General features: G+C 42.2%; 1 pseudogene; it reads left to right on the forward strand.

Annotated features, from left to right (window-relative positions):
* The first annotated feature begins 215 nt into the window (after positions 1–215).
* On the forward strand, positions 216–1,800 carry LOC118518713 (importin subunit alpha-1 pseudogene; annotated as a pseudogene).
* The last annotated feature ends 5,161 nt before the right edge of the window (positions 1,801–6,961 follow it).

Here is a 6,961-nt window from a genome sequence, read left to right on the forward strand (position 1 = left end):
ATATACAAAATGTAATTAAATTTTTATATACTAGCAACAATCAATGGTAAAGTGAAAATTTTAAATGCCATTTAAAATACTATCAAAGACACATCGTCTTTGGGGTGATCCATGGTGGACGTCTCGAGGGCAGCTGACCCGCAGACTGCACGCCCCGGACTGCCTCCTGTGGAAGCCTGAGCAGCCGTGTAGCTTTCTCCCTTTGTCTCATAACCATGTCCACCAACGAGAATGCTAATTCACCGGCTGCCCGCCTTAACGATTCAAGAACAAGGGGAAAGACAGTACAGAAATGAGGCAGCGCCGAATAGAAGTTAACGTGGAGCTGAGGAAAGCTAAGAAAGACGACCAGATGCTGAAAAGGAGAAACGTAAGCTCGTTTCCTGATGAGGCTACCTCTCCACTACAGGAAAACCGCAACAACCAGGGCACTGTAAATTAGTCTGTTGATGACATTGTCAAAGGCATAAATAGCAACAATTTGGAAAGCCAGCTCCAGGCTACTCAAGCTGCTAGGAAACTGCTTTCTAGGGAAAAACAGCCCCCCATAGACAACATAATCCGGGCTGGTTTGATTCCAAAATTTGTGTCCTTCTTGGGCAGAACTGATTGTGGTCCCATTCAGTTTGAATCTGCTTGGGCTCTCACTAACATTGCTTCTGGGACGTCAGAACAGACCAAGGCTGTGGTAGATGGAGGTGCTATCCCAGCATTCATTTCTCTGTTGGCATCTTCCCATGCCCACATCAGTAAACAAGCTACATGGGCTCTAGGAAACATTGCAGGTGATGGTTCAGTTTTTCGAGACTTGGTTATCAAGTATGGAGTGGTTGAACCACTATTGGCTCTCCTTGCAGTTCCTGATATGTCATCTTTAGCATGTGGTTACTTACGTAACCTTACTTGGACACTTACAAACCTTTGTCGCAACAAGAATCCTGCACCCCCATTAGATGCTGTGGAGCAGATTCTTCCTACCTTAGTTCATCTGCATCATGATGATCCAGAAGTATTGGCAGATACCCGCTGGGCCATTTCCTACCTTACTGATGGTCCAAATGAACAGATTGAAATGGTTGTGAAAACAGGAGTTGTGCCCCAGCTTGTGAAGCTTCTAGGAGCTACTGAATTGCCCATTGTGACTGCTGCGCTAAGAGCCATAGGAAATATTGTCACTGGGACAGATGAACAGACTCAGGTTGTAATAGATGCAGGAGCACTTGCTGTTTTTCCCAGCCTCCTAACGAACCCCAAAACTGATATTCAGAAGGAAGCTACATGGACAATGTCAAACATCATAGCTGGCCGCCAGGACCAGATACAGCAAGTTGTGAATCATGGATTAGTCCCATTCCCATTGGTGTTCTCTCTAAGGCAGACTTTAAGACACAAAAGGAAGCTGTCTGGGCTGTGACCAACTATACAAGTGGTGGGACAGTTGAACAGATTGTATACCTCGTTCATTGTGGTGTAATAGAACCATTGATGAACCTCGTAACTGCAAAAGATACCAAAATTATTCTGGTTATTCTGGATGCCATTTCAAACATCTTTCAGGCTGCTGAGAAACTAGGTGAAACTGAGAAACTTAGTATAATGATTGAAGAATGTGGAGGTTTAGACAAAATTGAAGCTCTACAAAACCATGAAAATGAGTCTGTGTACAAAGCTTCATTAAACTTGATTGAGAAGTATTTCTCTGTAGAGGAAGAGGAAGATCAGAATGCTGTGCCAGAAATTACCTCTGAAGACTATACGTTCCAAGTTCAGGATGGCACTGCCGGGACCTTTAACTTTTAGATTGTGCAGCTGAGGCAGAACGTTGTTTGTTGTGTGCTCTGTTTGGGAGAAGTTTGTCTTACTGTTTCTCTACTGAGAACTCTTTTTAAATGTGTTTTGTTATTGTAGCACTTTTTACAACGAAACTCTACTTGACGGGTTCCAAACTGTACAACCTGTGTGAAGCTCCTCCTCTCAGTGGGTTTCTTATTTCTATGTGGAATCTCCTCTCTTGCACTGTCCTGTACATAAAGATTAAATTCCACTCTTTTCTGGGCGCCTGGGTGGCTCAGTTGGTTAAGCGACTGCCTTCAGCTCAGGTCATGATCCTGGAGTCCCTGGATCGAGTCCCGCATCGGGCTCCCTGCTTGGCAGGGAGTCTGCTTCTCCCTCTGACCCTCCCCCCTCTCATGTGCTCTCTCTCATTCTCTCTCTCTCTCAAATAAATAAATAAAATCTTTAAAAAAAAAAATTCCACTCTTTTCTTTAAAAAAATTAAAATACTATCAAAAGTACATAAAATTTTTTTTTTAAAGATTTTATTTATTTATTTGACAGAGAGAGAGATAGCGAGAGCAGGAACACAAGCAGGGGGAGTGGAAGAGGGAGAAGCAGGCTTCTTGCTGAGCAGGGAGCCCGATGTGGGACTCGATCCCAGGACCCTGGGATCATGACCTGAGCCGAAGGCAGACGCTTAACGACTGAGCCACCCAGGCACCCAGTACATAAAATATTTAAGCATAAGTTTAGTAAAAGGTGTGCAAGACCTGTACATTGAAAACTATGAAACATTGCTAGGAGAAAGTAAATAAGACCTAAGTAAATAGAGTGATATGTCATGTTCATGGATTCGAAGACTCGCTGTTGCTCAGATGTCATTTCTCTCCAAATTGATCTATAGATTCAACACAATCTCAAGCAAAATACTAGCAGGCATTTTTTTTTAAATTTTTTTATTGTTATGTTAATCCCCATACATTACATCCTTAGTTTTAGATATAGTGTTCCATGATTCATTGTTTGTGCATAACACCCAGTGCTCCATGCAGAACGTGCCCTCCTCAATACCCATCACCAGGCCAACCCATCCTCCCACCCCCCTCCCCTCTAGAACCCTCAGTTTGTTTTTCAGAGCCCATTGTCTCTCATGGTTCTTCTCCCCCTCCGATTTCCCCCCCTTCATTCTTCCCCTCCTGCTACATTCTTCTTCTTCTTTTTTTCTTTCTTAACATATATTGCATTATTTGTTTCAGAGGTACAGATCTGAGATTCAACAGTCTTGCACAATTCACAGCGCTTACCAGAACACATACCCTCCCCAGTGTCCATCACCCAGTCACCCCATCCCTCCCACCCCACCCCCCACTCCAGCAACCCTCAGTTTGTTTCCTGAGATTAAGAATTCCTCATATCAGTGAGGTCATATGATACATGTCTTTCTCTGTTTGACTTATTTCGCTCAGCATAATACCCTCCAGTTCCATCCACGTCGTTGCAAATGGCAAGATCTCATTCCTTTTGATGGCTGCATAATATTCCATTGTATATATATACCACGTCTTCTTTATCCATTCATCTGTTGATGGACATCTTGGCTCTTTCCACAGTTTGGCTATTGTGGACATTGCTGCTATAAACATCGGGGTGCACGTAGCCTTTCGGGTCCCTACTTTTGTATCTTTGGGGTAAATACCCAGTAGTGCAATCTAGCAGGCATTTTGTAGAAACGGATGAACTGAATCTGAAATTCATATGGAAATAAGGAATATTGAATAGCCAAAATAATTTTGAAAAAGAACAGAGATGAAGGGTTTACACAGTCTGATTTCAAGATTTATTACAAATCTTATATTATTATAAGTCATCAAGAATTGTCTTATGACAGACATATAGAATAATGAATCAAAACATGGAGCCTAGTAATTGGCATTATATATATAATTTTTCATATATATATGAGTGAAAAAATAGATTTATATATGTATATGTATATATATATATATATGCCATCAAAAATCTATCTATCTATATCTATGTCTATATCCGGTTGATTTTTGACAAAGGTGCCAAGTTATTTCAATGGGGGAAAGCTTTTCAACAAATGGTGTTGGGACAACTGTGTATCTCTATCGAAAACAAAAGAACCTTGACCCTTAGCTCATACTATATATAAAAATTAACTCAAAATGGGTCATAGACCTGAATGTTAAAGTTAAAACTATAATATATTAAAAAAAAAAAAAAGATACTGGAGAAAGTCTTAGAAAACTTGGAGAAGACAAAAAATTACATAGGCTACAACAAGTACCAACCATAAGAGGAAAAAATGGATACATTGGACTTCATCAAAATTAAAATCTTCTGTTCTTCAAGTATAAATGCAACCAAGAGAATAGCAGGGATCAGGGTGGAGAAGGCAGTGTGTACACTGGATCGTCCATTGGTGAAGGGCAGTGGCCAGGTAGTCAGTAAATGAGAGTGACCAGGAGTGAAGACAGTATCATGAATATTAGGATTCTCAGAGGTTGGAGCATCCTGGCTTCCTATCAGAGGATCAAGGACATGGACCTCTCTTCCTGACCCTAGGTTTGTGCAGTCTGAAAGGGTGGTGTCCTGGGTGGGCTGGGCAGGGAAGACCAAGGCGGGGAGCAGATCTCAGTGAAGGCGGGTGGTGGAGAGAAATGCCCAGGGAACTGGTTCAGGATGTAAGAGGTGGTGGTTACAGAGTAAGACTTCTGGGGGCTTGGTGTAAGAATTTGGGAGGATTAAGGAGGGCATGTGTTGGGATGAGCACTGGGTGTTATACGCAGCTAATAGATCATTGAACACTACAACAAAAACTTATGATGTACTATATGCTGGCTAACTGAACATAATAATAAAAATTGATTAATTAATTAATTTTTTAAAAAAGGAGTTTGGGAGGAAAATGTGACATGTTAGGGAGGAGAGGTCCTGAGGGTAGAGGACAGGAGAGATATGTTTTGGACCATGGCTTTAGGAAAATTTAGTCCTCTCAGTCTCCTACAACAGTGGTCTTCAAATTTTTTGCTTGAATAGTCTCACAAAAGAATTTTGAAAACCCCCTTCACTTTTGCTGTTGTCTTTATTAAAATAAAACTTTTCTAAGATACACAAATCTTAAGTGTACCGGCTCAGTGAACTTTTCCTATTATACACACTCACATTATCACCACAAAGATGGAGATGTAGAACATTTCCAGTACTTAGCGGGCTCCCTCCTGCTCCCTTTTTAGTGATACCTTCCCTTTCCCTCCTGTAGGTAACCAATATTCTGACTTGTATCACCATCCTCTCACATTTTTAAGTTAATGTGAAAAGTTTTCTATTGTAAATCTAAGGAATTGCAAAGGATGTCATTTCTGGCATACTATATAGTGTACCTTGGCCCGCAGACTTAACCAGTTTCATTTATGGTAATGTCTGCTGTGTATCTAAATGGCAAAGCCAGTCTTCATTGTCAAACCAATTAGCCAGATTGAATTTGCAGTCAGAAGAAGTCGGACTTCATTCATCAATTCATATAAACGTGTTCCTATGTCTCCCTGTGATGGATTTATCTTACTTTTGGATTCTCATTCTAAAACAGATAGATAGGGGCATAAAACTCAGAGACGTGCCAGACGGTTGTTACCTGCATGAAACAAGCCACTGATGCTTTCATATTCTTACGAAGCTTTTTGTTTTGCCCCCAGGGACCGCCTCACCGCTTCTCCCTCCGCACAGGAGAGAGCCAGGCATTTTCCACCTGTCCTTTCTTAGGTACCTCCTAAGTTTTTAGACGTGGGCATGCATATTTGGGATTTGGGAAAAAGGTTACCAAGAGAGGGAGGTTGGAAAGGAGACCTGGCTGGCTGTTGCAGACCAAAGTCAGGAAACGGTACACCTGGAAATTAAAGATGTGTAACCAGCCTGCCGCCAACAGTCCGTGCCCGCTCGCCGCAGGGAAGACGACGCGCACTGATGGGCGCAGTTTCTCCCTCCAAGCACTCTTGACATGTTGGGTCATTTCATTCTTTGTTATGGGGGGCTGTCCTGTGTGTTGTAGGATATTTAGCAACATCCTTAACCTCTACTTACCAAACCCTATTAGCACCCCCCCCCCCCGCCCCGCACTGTGACAACCAAAAAGGTCTTCAGACCTTGGCACACGTGCCCCTGGGGAGCAAAATACCCCTGGTTGAGAACCACTGCCTTAGGGTGCTCCCGTTTGAGGACAGCTATCCTGGAAGATGGTAGCTTCACAGAACTCATCTGCAACCTGGACACCTGGAAACCAGAGTCGTAGTGGGGACCCAGTTTCCTTCTCTTTTTCGTCTACAGAGGGGGAACTCGAATCTCGTTTCCACTAGGCTAGATGGCAGCAGAACAGGGAGCCCAGGAGTATGGGTCAAGTGGTCCTCCTTGCAGCCGTGAGTGGAAGGAGTGGGCAGTGGTTTTCACCCTTGCTTCTAGCCAGCAGCGCTGAGGGGAGGGCGGGGACCTTCTGTAAATGTAGTTTGATGACAGCATCAGAGATGTTCCTCAGAGACCCCGAGAAATAACTGAACAAGACTTTGGAGGGCTAGGGATCTTTTAGCAACAGAAAAGGGCAAATGTTAGAAAACTTCTTTTTGACTTTTATAACGTATCAATCAACATACTGCTTTCTTCACTGAGAATATCTTGCTATGAAAGAATGTCAACTGAATTTAGTGCTTAATGACTTTATTTATATAATGACACAGCTTATTTACATTCTGGCTTCAGTTCTTTAACTTGCTGTGGCGGGAGTCCACACTTTGCATAGCTAGGTTACGAACCAACAGTCTTTAGAGGGTCATGAAATCAATTCAAGACTTGCAACCTTTGTTTAAAAAAAATCTAATGAAATGGAAAAATCCCAGAGTATATGTTATTTAGAATAAGTATAATTTTATGAATCTTTTGTTTCAGTTGTATATGTGTATATATACATGCACACATGTGTACTGAGTCACAGGCCAAAAATGTATTTCTAAGTGTGGGTATTAGTCAGTGAAGTCAGTACTGGTCTAGGAAAATATGAAAGTGCAACGGTACTGATTTAAGGCTGGATTGTGGTCTAATATGATCTTCAGAGCTTTTCCAGCTATCCGTCCGCAGTAGATGCTGCTGATGCCTGATCCATAGTCCTCAGTCA

The sequence above is a fragment of the Halichoerus grypus genome, chromosome 2 (assembly GCF_964656455.1).
Source record: "Halichoerus grypus chromosome 2, mHalGry1.hap1.1, whole genome shotgun sequence".
NCBI lineage: Eukaryota > Metazoa > Chordata > Mammalia > Carnivora > Phocidae > Halichoerus > Halichoerus grypus.